The 18,468-nt window shown below is 48.8% G+C and overlaps 1 protein-coding gene across 3 annotated transcripts in view; it reads right to left on the bottom strand.

Annotated features, from left to right (window-relative positions):
• The window catches only part of LOC138467930 (GDNF-inducible zinc finger protein 1-like), a 378,725-nt gene that overhangs the window by 185,256 nt on the left and 175,001 nt on the right, over positions 1-18,468 (bottom strand). The window lies entirely within an intron of this gene.

The following is an 18,468-nucleotide window of genomic DNA, read 5'->3' as shown; positions in this document are numbered from 1 at the left end:
TTGGTAAACTGCGTAAAGTTCTGCAAACTGACTACTCTTTCCTTTCCCTGTCGTTGTCAACATCTTTTTTGTTTTGGGATTGTACGACACTGTTTTCCAGTACGGTTCAGTTCCCACGTACTGCGCGGAACCATCCGTGAACCAAGCATGCTCTGTTTGCTCCACGGTCAAATCACTGTAAGGGACTCCCCATTTCATGGGAGACTCACATTTTTCAGGCACCTCCGGTGGTATGTGATCTGAGGGCGGTATGTTGGCTACTTGCTCATGTAATTTTTCCACTCCACCCTTTCCTGATTTGGCTCTGTCTTGAATATACCATTTCCACTTAATTATGCTGGCTTCTTGAGCATGTCCTATACGATGCGTTTTAGGAGAGCTCAGTACCCACTGCATGATTGGTATTTCAGGTCGCATAAATACATCATGACCCACCGTCATCTGCTCGGTATCAACAAGAGCCCAATAACATGCCAGCAATTGCTTCTCAAACGGAGTATATGAGTTACCAGCATCGGGCAATTTACGACTCCAAAACCCTAATGGCACACGTTTTCTGTCTTGTTTCTGCCACACACTCCAGTTAGCATAATTGTCTTGCACAGACACATTTAATTCCACTTCGCCTTCCTTCAAGGGCCATAAATCAAGCACCTGCTGCACGGTGTCTTTCGCCATCTCAAAGGCTCTCTGCTGCTCTTCCCCCAACTGAAACTCATATTTTTTTCGTGTCACTTTGTAGAGGGGGGCCAATATCTGCCCTAAATGCGGAATGTGCTGTCTCCAAAAGCCAAACAGTCCTATAAACTGCTGAGCTTGCTTTTTGTTTGTTGGAGTAGTGAATTCAAGTATTTTCTGTCGAGCTTTTGGCACCATTTCTCGATGCCCATGATGCCACTGAATCCCTAGAAATATTACTGTTTCAGCTGGATCTTGAATTTTACTCGGATTAATCTCCCACTCTTCCTTTTTTAATCCATAAGGACATCTAGCTGACTTTGCACACTGTGCTCATCCTTGCCTTGGATCAAAATATCATCAATGTAATGAGAGATTTGTGTGTCAGGTTTGCACGGTATCTTGTCTAAGTGCTCTGCCACCAGCCGGTGACAGATAGTCCGGCTATGCATGTACCCCATGGGTAGTCTCGTGAAAGTGTACTGACGTCCACCCCACGTAAATGCAAACTGTTCTTGACAATCATCAGCAATTGGCACGGAGAAAAATGCATTAGCTAAATCGATCACTGCATACCAAGTCCCCTCAAACTTTTGGACATTTTTGATCAATGTAATAGCATCTGGGACTGTGGGTACTAAGGGAGGAGTATGTTTATTCAACTCCCTGTAATCCACCGTCATCCTCCATGACCCATCTCCCTTTTTAATAGGCCAGAGCGGATTGTTCCATGAGGTGGTAATAGGGTGTAATACATCCGCCTCCATGTACTCTTTAATGGTGTCTGAGATTTCCTTGTGCCCCCCAGGAATGCAGTATTGTTTCATTGCTACCCGCTTGGTTGCCACTGGCACTTGCACTGGGGGTATCTTCAATTTGCCTTAGGTAATGGGTGTACAAATTAATGCACTCACCCCAAACTGGTACGTTTTACCGCCAAGTCCCAAGGTTAGCCCTTCCAAAATGTCAAAGCCAATTATATATTCAGGTATCGGGACAATCAACACTTGGTATTTCTGCCTCTTTAAATTGCCTATTTTCATCTGCACTTGTGTTTGCACTGCGGGGGTCTCCTTTCCCCCTAAACCTGTAATCGTAAACTGTTTGCCTTTAAATCGTGTCGGATAACCATGAATCAAAGAGGCCGCCGCCCCGGTGTCTATCAATGCTCGCACCCCTTGTGTATTACCTGGCCCCCAAAAAATCTTAACATCAACACTTTTATGCGGGCAGACGCTGCCGGAGCTTGGCCGAAGCCCTAGTCAAACTTCGAATGATTGTGACTCGACTCCGCCTCTAACATCGCACTCACCACCTTTCTCAAATCAGCGTATGTCGGCTGGTATGGGGAAGGTGTCCCCATAGACTCTTCGTCTTGTTCTTCCGCAGGGGGAGCAGAAGGTGAGGTGTCCCCCTGTGGCGTGGTGACTACTTGCTTCTTAACCTGTTTATAGCGCTCTTTGGCGGCAAGCCCTCGTTTTTTGTATAATTCATACATTACTCTGGTTTCAATGCCATCAATTTCTTCGTGTGGCACGCCATCTTTTAGCAAAGCCAAAAACATGTCTTTTCAGGACACGCGGGAGTCTCTGCTATCTTGCCGCCTACCTTCAGTTCTTCTCTCACTATGCCCCTCTCTCTCCCGCGGCTTGTTATCACTCTTATCCCACTCTCCCAAATCTGCAAGTTGCCGAATGGCATCTGCTACCTCATCAGTAGCCTTGCCCGTCATACCTACGAGCAAAGTCATAATGACACTTTTGTATGCGGGTGGCGCAGTTCTAATCACCATGTTGCGAGTTGAAACCGAGAGCGGCACGGCTCCCATGTGATCAGGCGCATCTATGTGAATCGCCTCTTTCATAGCATGCTCTCTGACCTTTTGAATTGCTTCTCTCAACGTATACCACTTAGTTTGTTCACTGGGCCAATCTGTGGTAATAGGGTATTTACGGTTACATGCTTGGGCTACCAGGTGCAACAAAGACACCCTCGTATCTTGACCATTTGCATCAGGGGGCAGTCCTGCTCTTAAGACCTCCTGTACATTGGTGTCAATTGACAGGGGTAAAAAACGCGGTGAATCAGTAGAATCTACCAACAAGCCTGCAGCATCCCCATCTAGCAATCTCACCATCCATGTCAATAAAGCTTCCCCTGATTTTTGCCTCAAACGGGTAATAATTTCCCCAACCTCCTGTTGCGTGTAATCCTCCAGCGTGGTTAAATCCACCATTCCGCCAGCAGGATTCTGCGGGTGTGGTCCGGCTCCCCGTCTTCTAACAGGCTTCGCCGCCACCGTTTTCTGTTTCGCCTCTGGTTTGGGGTCAGACTCATCTGCGGAACTACTTTCTAGACTGGTCGAATCATAAATATCACCATCCCACTTGTCCGGATCCCAGTCTACTCCAGCGGTAGCGATTACAGTTGCCACCTTTCTTTTGTTGACCCCTCCCTGTCTTTTCCTATACTTATACTGGGCTACTCGTACTGCTGCCCTCTCGGCCACTGCCTGATATGTGTCGGCCTTATCTTTAAACAGTTTCATTTGAATCTGCTGCATTAACGTAGTCTGCCTTTCTGCAGCTAGCTCTCTCTCTAATCGCAAAACCTCATTTTTCATTTCCGCTTTCATTTGATGTATTTTCCTATAAGCATGCAAAAGAACCCAACCTCGCCTACCTAATGCCGCACATTCTTTGCCACGTTCTACTGGAACTTGTTGCAAGCATGCAATTACATCAGTCGGATCGGCATCTCCCAATCCTTGATCCCAAGTCTCACTTAAACCGGCACCACATGCCCACGCTTGAGCCAATTTATCATATGGACTCTTAGTCCAACCTGGGATAACAACATCAGAACAGTCAACGCCCGCGGTAACGTTCTTTTTCTTGAACAAACTATTCATTATCGCAAACAAAACCTTGTTAAACCTATATATTTTCTTCTTCACACTGCAATCACTCCCACAGGCACTCAAAATCTTAAACAAGGAGAAAAAAAACTTCACTATTCAAAAACTTCACTTACACGACAACCGAATCCTATCTACGTTTCAACAGATTCTTGGACACTCGGAACAATTCATCACGAACAATCCTGTTTGTGACGCCTCTTCCCCAAAAAGTGCACGGAACAACCATAAATCACCAATGCAATTATAGAGCAAATACATCAACCCATAAACAGGCAGACACAATAACTCACAGCCACGCACTATTTAGAAGATAATCAGCTCTTTACGGCTATTTATTCAAAGATTACAAGTACATAGAAATAACTCATAAAAATAATAAGGACATAGATCACAGCAAAAGCAAAGAAGTCAAAAAGAAATACATCACTGTGAGCGTAACAGAATTCCTCATCTCGTCCAGAAGCGGCTGGAAGATCCCGGGAACAGCCAGGCCGAGAGTACTACAGCTCACAGGAAGGCCAGACGTAAGCGTCCTTCTCTGGCTGAAGTCTCACCTGACCCCCTCCGGGCTTCCGCATATATACACACTCCACAAAGGGGAGTTAATTCTCGAACATTCTGGAAATTGCACTTGCGCAGTTGAGGAACAGCCGTTGGTTGCCAGGTGGGTCAATCGAGAGCTCCACGCAAGAAGCGCAGTGCCTCCCTTCTCTAAAAACATGCTCCACGGAGAACAGTAGCAAGCCATAACAACGTTAGCTTTCCCAGCAGAAATGGCCTTGACCGCATACCAGGTTTGGAAAAGCATGTTTGTCTCAGCACTGTGAATCTAACACTCAGCAAAATGTGTGCAGCGTTTCACTACGGTATGAAGTAAATATCCAACATGGCTCCGACTGCTCCCAGAATGCATTGCGCACCCGCGCCATTTTGGATCAAGCATAAAAGCGCAGTTGTAGCAAGTAATGTTGTATTTTTTGAAGATTCTGATGACCGGAGTCTGGTAGATGTTGAAGTATAGTGGCGAAAGTGAGGATCCTTGCTGCACGCCACAGTTAACTCTTGGAGTGGATTTGAAGGGTTTAATCCATACGGTTTGTGTTCTGTCTGTTAGGAATGATTTAGTCCAGAGTAGTGCTGTGTCTGTTATGCCTATGTCTTCTAGTCTTTTGGTCAGGTTGTCATGGCTAACTGTGTCAAAGGCTGCAGAGAGGACTAGCAGAATAAGGGCTGAGGTTGTGTTCGAATCTGCTTTCGTTTTTTAGGTCGTCCCAGATGGATAGTAGTGCAGTTTTGGTTCCTCTTGCTGGACTGAAGCCGACTTGAGCTTGGTCTAGCAGGTGGTGTTTTTCTACGTGTTCTTGGGTAAGTTTATAAACGTAGGTTTCCAGGAGTTTTGCCGGGTAGGGAATGTTTAAGATCGGCCTGTAGTTGGAGAGGTCTTCTACGTCGCCACTGGTGTTTTTTAGAAGTGGCTTGATATCTTGAAGATCCTTGAACCTGTTGCTAATGATAGATTTAGAAGGTTTCTGTAATATTCTGCTGGCATTGCTTGTGCAAGGATTGATTTGTAGATGTCCCGGGGACAAGGATCCATGGGTGATCCAGCTTTCTTACTGCGTTTTACTAGCATTGCGAATGCCTCTGCTGATATTTCAGGATAATTTTTGAGTTGGTGATGTGGTTCTGTGTTTGGTTCGTTTGGTTGTATGTTGTGGTTGGTTGGTCTCTTTTGTATGGTTTCTCGGATGTCATAGATTTTTTCTTGAAGTGGTCTGCCAGGTCATTGCATAGTTTCTCTGAGGGGTTTGGGGTGTTATCGCAGCCTGGTTGCTTTCTCATCTCGTTAAACATTTTTTTTTGTATGTTGAAGGTATTGGTGATTCTGTCATCATAATGCCTTCTCTTCGCCTTTTGAATTTCCTTCTTGTATGCGCGGATTTGTTTTTGGAATAGTGTTTTTTTGTCTGGATTGTATTCTTCCCTTCATTCCAGTTCCATCTTTTTGTTTTCCTTTTTCATGGTGTTTAATAATGGCGTGAACCATTTTGCCATTGCTCTTTTTTTTGATGGGGTGAATGGTTTGTCTGGTGGGATCTCATCAATTGTATCTGCAATCCATTTGTGTAGTAGTTCCGCTTAGGTCAGATAGCTCTAGTTCTGTAATTGAGGGTTTGGTTAGTTCCAGTTGTTCGAATAGGTTGCTTTCTTTGACGTGTTTCCAGTTTCTTTTTGTGGTGGTTGTGGTTGGATGTACACTTGGCGAATGGAATGATGAGGTGGTCGTTCCACAGTATTTGTATTGGTGGTGCCGTGTTGATGAGTTTTTCATTGGCGAACAATTGCTTCGAGGGTGTGTCCTGCTGCGTGCGTTGCCCCTTTAATTAGTTGTCGTAGTTTCATGGTAGCAAGCTGTTCAGTCAGTGAGTTATGGGCATTGGCGTAATTGTCTTTAAACCAGATGTTGAAGTCCCCCAGGATGATTAGGTGTTCGTGGTTGATGGCTATGTTGGTGATGGCTTCTATGAAGTTGTCGACAAAGGTTGCATCATATATTGGTGGTCTATACATCAGGATGAAAGTGATGTTGGTTTTTGGGCTCGTTGTTAGGTGTACTACCATGGTTTCGCAGTTGAGGATTTTGAGTGGTTCATCCGTTTTTATTCTTAGGAGTTCTTTGAATGCTATTGCGATGCCTCCTCCTTTTTAGATTTTTCTGTTTATTTGAAGGCATTTGAAGTCAGATGGAAGGCAGCCTTGGAGTGTGATTTTGTAGTTGTCGTCCAGCCATGTTTCTGTGACGAACAGGATGTCAATGCCGTTGTCGTCGAGTAGATCGAAGATCTCTGTTGAGTGTTTTGACATGGATCTTGCGTTTATTAGATTGCAGTGGAGTTTGGAGGCGTTGTTTGGTTTGGTCTTTCTTGTTGAGGTCGTCTTCTGATCAGTGTTGAGGATTCCTTCCTGGTTGATCTCTTGTTGTGCTATAGGCTTCGGGGTGTCAGCGTTTTCAAAGAGTTCCTCTAGGTTCTGTCTTGGGTTTTTTTCCTCATCAGGTTTGTCTTCCGGGAGTTGTGGTTGTCGATTGGAAGTTCCTCTCGCTTTGGTGATGTAGGGTGTTATGGCATTGGTCGTGTGTTTGTTGTTTTTTGTGTTGTTCATCCTTCTTCTGCGTGCTTGTGTTAGGTTGGTTGGTGTTGCTGCTTCCAGCGTTGGGTTGATTTGCTGTAGTGACCAGTTGTCAGCAAGGTATGGCATTAAGTAGAGGGATTTTTCTCTTCTCTCAGTGCTGGTTCTATTTTTGTTCCTGTCTGTGGGGGTGCGTCTATAGTGGTCTTTCTTTGTTGTTGTTCCGGAGTGTTTGTTCTTTTTTCTTTTCCTGTTCTTACTCTAGGAATGGGTCGTTTGCGCGGCATTATAGATTGAGAGTTGTTTAGTTTTGTTTGGTGATGTCCAGCTGGAATCGGCTTTGGTCAGGGTGTCTTGTGGTGTAGTAGTGGGTATGGGCTGTCTGCTACTGGTTTGGGCTTTGTCTTTGGGTGGTATTCCGGCTGATGTTGCCGACTCGATTTGTTTGCTGTCTTGAGAGGAGAAGGGGAGGGTAGTCATCGAGTTGGTGTTATCAGAGTCAAATTATTGCCAATTTTGGCCTGCAGATGTCCAAGGAGGTGCATGGGAAATGGGCGCTTGTCCATTATACTGGAATAGGGAGCGCAAAATGAGATTCAAAGTAAATATGGTTTTATGACCAAGGGCGTCGTCACGGGGGGAGATTAGTGATAGCCTAGGAGTAGATAAGGGGGTTTGTTAATGCTGCGTGCTGGCCGCATTGGTTTTTAATTTGTACATCAACCACCTTCCCCTGTGCTTGGAGCAATTTGCTGCTGATGTTCCACACTGCGAGGGGAGAAAGTTCCCTGTCTTCATTTATGCTGATGACATCACTCTTCTTGCGAGAAACACCTAAGTCTCTGCAGTTATTGGTGAATGGCAATGTGAATTTCATGACCCACTTGGGACATAAGAGTTTATAAAGAAACATGCTTCGTCATGTGCTTCTCAAATGGGTAGGCAGCATGATCCGAGGGTTTCCCTTGGGGACTATAAACTGTCCTTCTGTAAGCACTTTGAATATTTGGATATGATATTCCATAGTCTGCTTACTTAGAAGGAAAACATTGACACCAGGATATCAAGGATGAAGTAGGCCAGAGGCTGCCTTTCCGGATCCTCAAAAACCCTGACAAATTCATCAGTGCCACACCTGTTAAGATCCTATAAAGCCAAAGGGGTCGGTGTGGGGTCCTACGGGTGCAAATGCTAGGGCACAGGCAAGCTTGCCCGAATCCAATTTGAGAAAAACCTTTTTCTTTCTCGTCTCTTGAAGGTGCCCGTATTGACTGCAGCTTACATAAACCACCTTGAGATGAATACGGCTTTTATCTTTGAAACCGTTATGCTAAAATCTGTTCTTTTTTGGTACTCTCTATGGTGTCCATAAGCCAATTGCTTACGTAAACATTTGCTGAAATGCATTATTTTTTCATTGGGTAACTACCAAATAATACAGTTTTTGGCACATACTAAAACACCCCTGCATATGTGGGGTTTGGGTTCTTAAACTGATAATCTCCCCACGCCCTCCTTAGTGCCACCACAATCTCAGCACTAAAGACAGTAATTTTGGGATATTGGTCTAGTATTAGGGAGAACCTTTGATTCCAAGGGTCTGTGGTAGCACTGTACCTACCAATTTTTCCCCAAGTTGGCATGGCCACCTATCTTGATTTTGTCACAAATCCATACCAAAGTTATCTACTGTCTAGAGCAAGGTTCAATGCAATCCAATTCAAAGCAGTTACCAGCAGATGGGTCAGAAATTCTCCTACCCATGCTACCTGAGTCTGCAGCGCGGTTGAAAGCCTGGCTCATATGGTAATTTTCCATCTCATTTATAAGGACTTTTTACTAAGAAATTTTACTATATGAATTTTGAAAAGAAAACGGCTATAAGCAGTGGCACCCCACTTTTGTATTATTACTATCAATAAGAGATGCAACTAGTACTTTTAAACTGGCTTGTTTTTTAACAGTTAGCTCAGAGTAGAAACACTAAGCTTGACTATTTTACTGTATGATATTGTGCATAACTGATGTATTTATTTTATGTTTTTATGGATAGCAATATATCCGAAATAAGCAATTCATTGATTGATTAACTAGAGCCTGGGAAAAAAAGTTTGAACAAGCTTTGCTTGGTATGTGATTCTTACTTGAAGTAAATAAAGACTCAACTTATGAAATGGGGTCCTATGACAAAAATTCCTAAGATTGGGGCTACTGCTCTCAGCAGAATCTAGTCACCCGCTCAGGCATGCCCAATTTCTAGCTAAATAACATGCAGTATTATTCAAAAGTAAATGAACTGTAGAGCAAAATACAATGATTGAAAATGAATAAAAGGTTATTTTCTGTTAAAACGCACAAGCTCACCTTCTGCCAACAAGTATTAGTTGCTTACCTGTAACCGTAGTTCTCCAGCATTGGTATCTTTCAAAGATTCACATGCTTGAATGATTGCTCGTCATCTGACTGAGAATCCACAGTATATAAAATGCCATATATAAAGCAATGATATTCCTTAAAATTAAAAAGCTTCATTTTTCAGCCTATACACCTAATTTTGGTTCTTTTGCTCAACAGCGAAAGAGGCTCCACAATAGGGAGCCATCTTCAGATTTGAACCTTACGTCAAGTGACTGACTGCCTAACTGGAGCAGCCTCACACGGGAGGCCGCATGTGAACCTATGAAAGATACCAATGCTGGAGAATTACAGATCCTGGTAAGCAACTAGTATTTCTCCAGCATTGGATCTTTCAAAGATTCACATGCTTGAACATAATACCAAGCAGTAGTAGCATGCAGCTGACCCGTGCCCCAGCAAAGGGTTGCTAGTCAAGTACATACTTGTACCCTTCAAAACACCCTTATAAGTACCCCAGTCTGAGTACTGCAATGTTATATCCATGCATGCTTAAGTAATGAAGGGAAGGAGGCAAGACTGATCCTATCTTATAAGAAAGGTGTTGCAACACCGCCTGGCCAACAGCATACTCTCTTCTGGCGTCCTATTCTAGGCAGTAATGCTCGGCAAACATATAGAGTGTGCTCAATGTGGCTGTCCTGCAGATGTCTTTCATATGCCGCCATTGCTGCCTTTCCTCTGTTTGAGTGGGTGAGTTGCTGTACATGCAAGTGTGTCATCCCTTGTTTCATGGCAACGCGTGATGAAACCGGTAACCCAGTGGGCTAGACCTCATTTGGAAATTGCTTGATCCTTGTGTAGGCCTGCAAAGGCGATGAATCTTCTGAAGGATGCACAGAAGGAACTGAATGTAGAATTTTAAGATGGGTTTCACATCCAGGGAGTGTATGGTGTGCTCTCCTGACGTAGTATGATTACCAAAGCAAGTCAGTAGTATCATGTGCTCAGTTAGGGTCATTTCTGAAATCACCTTGGGTAAGAAATTTGCTTGCGGCTTGAGCATGACCCTATCTTTGCGAAACATTGTAAACGGTGGGTTTACACAGATTGCCTGTAGTTGATTAATACGCGTGGCTGAAGTTACGGCGATCAAGAAAGCCACTTTGCATGAGAGTACCTTGAAATTGCACTTACAAATGGGTTCGTAATGCACAGCCATTAGTTCCGCCAGAACCGCGTTGAGTCGCCTGCTTGCTGATGGTTGCATTATTCTGTGAATGTCCGGAGCAGACCTTAAAGAAAATAATTAACTGCAAGGAATGAGAAAAGACGATGACTGTAGACCGCTAGTATAAACCGTGATAGCCGAGAGGTACATCTTTAGGGAAGCTTGAAATAGGCCTGCTTAAAAGGCCACCAGAGGGCGCACAGGCAATGGCTGCCTGAATCCCAAGCTCCCGCCGAAGCCAGGTCGAGACGGGGATTGCGCCCCCCCCCCCGAAACCCCTCCAAGTGGATCAAAGGCACCAGGGCGGACGGTGACCCCCCTGGGCTTCCCCTGCCAGAAAAAGCGAAGTCCGGGGACCCCCGGGAGATAGAGAATGGGGTCCGTGGCCTCAGGGGAGAAAAAGCAACGGGAGGCTGGATCAGCTGCGGAGCCAGAGGAGCTGCGGCCCGCCAGAATCGGAGGGCCGCGCTAGAGGGGCCGCCCCCCCTTCCCGATCAGCATCCCTCACTCGCGTGAGGGGAACGGGGAGCTGGGACATCGAGCCCCCACAGGACAGGTTCACATCCCCGGAGCGAGGCGGCACCCACCCCCCCCCACCACCCTGTGTCGGTGAAAGCTACTCCGGCAGCCCGGGCCCACACAAGGTGAGAGCACAAAGCCCCGGACCGGACCCACGCAAAAAAGGGGCGGCAGCGCTGGGGCCCGAATCCCCCCCATTTCCGCCGGTCCTGCGAGGACAACAGCACTACGGGCCTGGGTGCGGAGATCCCCAGGGCCGTGCCTCGGCCCGCTTCGAGGAGGAGCTCCTCCCTCTCTCCCTGTCTCGGCTCCCGGGCTCCCCCCAACAGAGGACGTACAGACCGCTGAGAGGCGACCGTGAACAGACGGGCCCCCACTAAATCTTCAAGCGGGACAGGAGTACAGCCCGCCTCCCCCCGAGAAGCTCAGGGGGCGGGGGTCGCTGGGGGGAGAGGCGGAGGAACATAAACCCGCAACCTGGACTTCAGGAGGGTGGTGGCCCCTGGAGGTTCTCACAGGGCGTGTGCCCACCCCCAAAAACAGCTAAAGAGGGGATAAGTTGCATTGGGTGGGGGTCGGGGGACACCACGGTCTGCCCCCCCACTCCCCAAGGGTGAGACCCCCCCAGACCCGCCCAAGCAGACCCCGCTGAACAAACCCCCCCCCAGAGAGAATAGAAGATTCTGACAGCCCCAGGGAGACAGAATTGGGTGCGAGACCCCAGCCCGGCGTCGGCGGGGCGTGTGCCCACCCGGAAGCGACCCCCCCAGCAGCGGCGAAGGAACACTAAGACATGAGGGCGATGGCCACAGCCTGCCCCCCTACCCCCCAGGGCACCCCCATCAAGAAAGCACTGGCCGGCCCGGGAGGGGAACCCACGACCCCCCCGGGGCCGTGGAAGACCGAACGGCGGGGGCCAGGGGGCAACCAGATGAACTGGCAGGAGAACCTACAGAAATACTGCTACCAAGAGGCAGGAAGCAACAACAACGGTCCGCCCCACTATAGAGAAATGGCCCAGCCGGAGGCCTCGGCACCCTTAGCGGTGGCAATGGAGAGGGGCTTTGCCTCAATCTTGCAAGAAATCAGGGACATGCGTTCCAACATTGCCCAGAAATTCGAAAAAATTGACCAAAAGGTGGACAAGGTCGAAGACAGACTTCTACAGGTGGAAACCAACCAATCGACATCAGCAACCCAAGAGGTACAGACAAGTATGAGGCTAGCAGCCCTGGAGAAGAGGGACGAGGAAAGGGCAAGGCAGATGGACGATTTCGAAAACAGGGAACGGAGGAACAACCTCAGATTTTTCGGGGTCCCCGAGGTGGAGGGAGAGACGGAGAGAGATGTCACCCGTGCAGTGAGAGATATCATCACCCTCCTCTTGCAGAAGAGATGACAACAGAACTCACTTTTGACCGGGTGCACAGAGCGGGGGGAAGTGCAGGGGGCCCCCGATCGATTCTGGTCCAGTTCCACTACTACATGGAAAAGCCAAAGGTGCTGGAGGAAGCCAGGAAGGCACGGGAGATCACATACAACAATGCCCAGGTCTCAATCTTCCAGGATCTCTCTGCATATACACTGGCCAAACGCAGAATGTGCAGCCCCCTAACGCAGCTGCTAAAGGAGAAGGGTGTGCGCTACAGATGGGCCTACCCCTTCTCCCTGGCCTTCGAATACTTGGGCCAACGGACGACGTTGATCACGGAGGAGGACATTAAGGGAGCCATCCAGGACTATGTGACAGAACCGACCCCCCGGAGGGGACCTACTGGGCCGGTGGTGGGCAGAGGGAGCGGCTTGGGCCCGTCAGGCGAAAGAAGAAGGAAAACTGGCACAAGGAAATTCTGAAAAATGAACACACCTTCACAGACGAAGGAAGGAGAGCGGAACGACTCTGAGGTCCGAGGACCTGGGGGACCCAACCAGCTAAGGAGCGAGAGTTGGTATTTCAGAGGTTCCGCCACAAGCAGTGTCCCCTTGAACAACAAGTATGGGGGTCTACAGAGGGGACGAAACAACGGAGGGGGAGGGAGGGCTCAAAACGATGAGCAATTTATTGATCGCCTGGCAGAGGAGGGCAGGCTGGTGGTCCGGCCTAAGGCCAGCGATGGCGGAACTAATTGGCTGGATGCCGGGGAGGGGGTAGGGGGGACACGCAAATGTTGGGGTTGTTTATTTAGGGGTTGGGGACGGGGGCAGTTGGGGAAGTGTTTAAGGCCCACCCGGGGGGGAGGGATGTGGGGTGAGGGGGAGCTAAATGCAAGACTAAGGGAGCGAGCAGGGAAAAACGATGTGCCCATGCTGACCGAGAAAGAAGGAAACTAGATTATGGCTGATAAGTCTGCCGGCCCTGGGAGTGGGTTCCCTGAACATGCGGGGCCTGAACACCCCTACTAAGAGGTCCCTGGTCTGTAGGGAATTTAGAAGGGCGAGACTTGACCTACTTTTCCTCCAGGAGACACACTGGGCGCGAGGGAAGGAACCCAAAATGCGGGGGGGGGGAATTGGAGAGGTGCATTGCGCATCCCACAAGGCTAAGAATGGAGGGGTAGAAATTCTATTAGCGAAGAACGTAGGCTTTGACACAGAGGCCACACTGAAGGACCCCGAGGGCCGATACTTGTTGGTACGGGGCTCCCTACAGGGTGCCCCACTTACTCTCGCCATTGTATATGCCCCAAACGAAGGCCAAACCCAATTCTGGGAGGATGTGAGGGACAGGCTAAAGCTATTTGTGCAAGGCACAGTGGTAGTGGGGGGGACTTTAACATGGTTCTGGATCCATCCGCCGACAGGAAACGTGTAGGTCCCCAAATCGCCAGGGCCGCAGATGAAATCATGGCACAAACTTTCCAGAGGGTCAACTCGGAACTGGGCATTGTGGACACAATTACGACCCCTAGGACGGGTGCTCCCTCCTTCACATACTACTCTGCAATCCACATCTCATTCTCCAGAATAGACTACATTCTAGCGGATGAGCTTCTGCGCCCCTATGTCACTGGCCACACGGTCGACCCGGTCCCCTGGTCAGACCACAACATGGTCCGAATCACCATAGCGAGGGGCTGGCAAAGTGACCACAGAGGGCGCTGGAAATGTAATGACTCCTTGCTGAAAGACGAGGTCCATGCACAGGAGGTGTTAGACGCCATAACAGAATTCTTTGAATTTAATGACAATGGGGAGGTAGGCACACATACATTGTGGGACGCCTTTAAGGCAACCCTACGGGGAGTCCTCATCAAAATAGGAGCCCGGAACAAAAGAGAAAGGGAAGCCAAGGAGAAGTCTCTGAGAGCAAAAATAGCCCAACTCCAACCGGGGGGCCCCCCAGATCAACCCCTCGATCCCAAGCGGGTAGCCGCCTTGGAAGACTATAGGCTCCAGTTAAAAGACCTCCTCCTACACAAAACAGAGAAGAGTCTCCAGCTGGTTAAACAAAAATATTATGAAAAAGGTGACAGGGCGGATAAGATTCTAGTCTGGAAACTGAGGGAGGTCCAAAGAAGCAGAATGGTGAAAGCGGCGATAAATGAGCGAGGGTCGATAGGTCACGATACCCTCCACATAGGAGAGGCCTTCCGCCAATACTATGAAAAATGATATTCTTCAGAATACGACAGGGACGAGGCTGAGATTGAAGGCTTTCTGAACTCCATACAAATCCCGGCCCTCACGAAAGAGATGGTGGAGGATCCGGTGTCTGAGGATGAGGTAGAACACGTGATCAGCGGATTGAAAGTGGGAACTTCCCCTGGGGAGGACGGCTTCACGGTGTACTTTTACAAAAGGTTTCGCTCCACTCTAACCCCACACCTAGTGAAGATCTTTAATGCTGTGCTGGAGAAGGGGCTCCCTCCCAGAATCCATGATGGGGGCCGTAATTGTAGTGTTGCCCAAGGAAGGTAAGGACCCTACGGAATGTTCCTCCTACCGCCCAATATCACTGTTAAACATTGACGTGAAGATCTTGGCCAAGGTGGTGGGGAGGCGGATGGAAGAGATTATGCCGAAGCTGGTTCATGGGGATCAGGTGGGTTTCATTAGGGGCAGGCAGGGCTTGGACAACATCCGCAATAACCATAGATTTGTTCCACTATGCCCAGGAATCTGAGCTCGATGAGAGTGTACTCTCCTTAGACTCGGAGAAAGCATTCAACAGGGTTGAATGGAGATACATGGAATTCCTCCTCCAAAAAATGGATTTTGGGGTACACATTAGGGACTGGGTAGCCGCACTATACAGAGCCCCAACGGCGAAGGTTCAGGTGAATGGGAAGCTATCGGAATCATTCCCCCTTTCACGGGGGGGCGAGGCAGGGATCCCACTTTCTCCCTTGATTTACGTCCTCACAATGGAGCCCCTGGCCATAGCAGTGAGAGCACACCCAGACATCAAGGGGATTAGGAGGGGTGAAATGGAATTCAAGCTTTCCCTGTTCGCGGATGACATCCTGACCTACCTGGTGGAGCCTAGCTCTTCGCTTCCCCCCCTACTGTCCCTGGTGGCCACGTTTGGGCGGTTCTCAGGGTTAAAGATCAACATAACAAAGTCAGTATTGCTCCCCATGAGAATTCGGGACCCGGGATAGGATCCCCTGGATAGGTACAATGGGATTACAGTGAAGAAGGACTCGATCCGATATATGGGCGTCCTCCTCACCAGGGACCTAACGAAACTAGCCCCTACCAATTATGACCCCGTAATGGCAGGGATTACCTCAGATGTGAGGAGATGGGGCATGATGATACTGTCCTGGTATGGCTGCATGACGGAAGTGAAGATGAATATACTGCCGCGTCTGCTGTACCTCTTCCGACGCTCCCAACCAGTGTCCCCGACCAGACCTTCAGGGTTCTACAGAATGCAGTGCGTGAGTTTATATGGCAGGGTAAAACCCAGAGAACCGGGAGGGTCGTCCTAACCTTACCGAGAGAGGAGGGGGGATTTGGGTTCCCGGATTTTCAACTCTATTTCTGTGCCGCCTAGCTGCGTGTCCTCCTGGAACACATGAAAGGGGGATGGGGACCTACTGGTCTTACTTAGAAGACATGGACGCCCACCCTCTTCAAGTCCGTGACTTCCTGTGGGCCCCACACAAGTTCATCCGGAACAGGTTATAAACCCACCCAACATTGGGTGTTCTCTGGGCAATTTGGAAAGAGGGCCCCCAGACTGCATACCTCATGTCATGGCCGTCCCCGATGACCTCTCTCTGGGGTCACCCCCTCAAATTGGTTAATAAGGCATTCCGGAACGCCCAGGCTTGGTCGGCCTTGGGAATGGAGTGGGCAGGGCAGACGTTCAGAGAGGGGGAATTCCTAGCATACGAGGACTTGAGGCAGGGGTCTCTATCCATATTTGAATACCTTTGCCTGAAGGGCATCCTCTGCGACCAGTCATGGGGCATAAACTTGAAGAGACAGCTGACCCCCTTCGAGAAACTACTCGACACAGCAACCTCGAGGAAGGGGGCAGTGTCCAAGATGTACAAAATCATAAATACTAACAACTTAGTGGAAAGGAGGGGTTTCTGTTCATTTTGGAAGGATGTAGCTGGGGAGGTCATCCTGGAGGACGCCTGGTCACGGATATTTAAAATAGCATTCCACGGGAACTTATTCACCTCAGACATGGAACACAATTTTAAGATCCTGCAGGGGTGGCACAGGGACCCAGTTAAACTGTCAAAGATGTTCTCAGTGGTCTCTCTCGAATGTCCAAGGGGATGCTGCCAGGTGGGAACGAGGGGCCACATGTGGTGGCACTGCCCAAAAGTCCAAGATTATTGGGGGAAGGTAAGGGGTTGGATTGCTGAGGTCTCCGAGGAACTACTCCCCCAGAACCCACTGACGATGTTGCTGGTACTCCCCCCGGAGGAAACGGAAATACACAGGTACCTAAGAATGTGGGAAACAATGTTGAGGGCGGACAGGGTGGCCCTGGCGCAGAAATGGAAGAGCCCGGAGACCCCCTCAAAAGAGGATTGGCTGAAAAAAGTAAAAAACATGTTCCTAATGGACAAACTGACCGCTATGATGAATAATAACTCTGGCTTGTTCCAAGCAAATTGGTATCGGGTACAGCAGTCCTGGGGATGGGACGTTCATTGAAGCCGGAACGGGGCCCGGGCAGGGAGGGGGGGGACGAGGACAGGGATGAGCTGAATGGAATCCGGGCGCCCGGGGGACGGTGGACGCTATATAGCCATTGATGAAGTCAGCAATTACATCATTTCCTAAGCTCCGAACACAAAGAGGTTCCATGGATACTCCCAAGATTAAAGTTCATGTTGGGTCATGTTATTCGGGGGGGGAGGGGCTGTCTGGGGGAAGAGGGGGAGGCAGGGTAAGGGTTTCAGGGCTACTCAATTGTATAACCCTAGGATCTACATTGTGCCCTTTTGTTATTCTTAGAAAATGCTAATAAAACCAAAGTTAAAAAAAGAAATAGGCCTGCTTTAGCCTGATGGCGCATGCAAGGTATTAATTGATCCACTGTTACTTCTAACGGGTCTAGGGCGTGCCTGCCACACCATACAGTGAAGCGCCCCCACTTCTTGGTCTATGTTCTGAATGTGGAGGGAGCTCTTGCAGCCCCGATAATCATGTTCCAGCACTTGTCTGGTAAATTCAGATGGCCGTGTCTACGTTGTTCAGCGACCAGGCCCTGAGGTAGAGGGCCGCGGAGTGGTGGTGTACCTGGACATTCTGCTGTGTCAGCATGTAGGTGCGTCACATATCCTCAAGAGAATCAGGTACTATATTTGCCTGGCCCAAGCTGGAGCAATGAGTATCAGCCTGCACTGCTTTTCCCGAATGCGTCTGATTACTCTTGGTAGCAGGGATTGTGGGAAAGGCATACAAAAACTTGCTGTTCCGAGAAAAAGCAGGTATCTTGTTTCAAAGAGAGGGCACCTGGTGTTGGCATTTCCTGAAGAGTCATTTGAGCTCTGTCCAGACCAGCTCCCATTCGTGGGATGTCAAGTATTCCCTGCTTAGCCGGTCCACTAGGATGTGGTCTTTCCCCGGGAGGTGCTCTGCTCTGATGTGGATTCCTTCCTTCAGGGCCAAACTCCACAGATTCTGTGCCTCTGCCTATAGCCATGCCGATCTTCTGCCACCCTACTTGTTGGTAAAGTGCATCGAAGTTGTGTTGATCGTTTGCACCGTTACGAACTGGCCCTGCAGGACCGGTTGAAAAAATGACTGGATGGCACTTCATTCCAGGACGTGTATATGCAGAACTGACTCCACCCATGACCATGTGCCCTTCGCCTGCCAGTTGTCCAGATGCGCTCCCTAACCTGTCAGGGAGGGTCAGTCCTGAGGATAAGGGTCGACACTGGTGACTGAAACAGCATGTCTTTTTGGACTTGCGTTCCTTGCACCACCACTGTACCATACGGTGGAAACTGTGAGTCAAGTGAATGATGTCATCCCAGGAAAATGTGGCTGGTGTCCACTGTCAGTCTAACTTCACCTGGATAGGTTGCATCCTTAGTCTGCAGTCCCCCCCTCACCCACCCCCAAGAAGACATGGACCGTATTCATTAGTTCTCTGGAATGTCTATGAGCTGTATAGGTCTGTTATTTTGATATTGTGCGGGCGCCATTGTTCCATATA

The sequence above is a fragment of the Ambystoma mexicanum genome, chromosome 4q (genome assembly GCF_040938575.1).
Source record: "Ambystoma mexicanum isolate Mex_15411 chromosome 4q, UKY_AmexF1_1, whole genome shotgun sequence".
NCBI classification, from domain to species: Eukaryota; Metazoa; Chordata; class Amphibia; order Caudata; family Ambystomatidae; genus Ambystoma; species Ambystoma mexicanum.
Note: the sequence above shows the minus strand (reverse complement) of the source record. Positions and strands in the feature narration are given on the sequence as shown.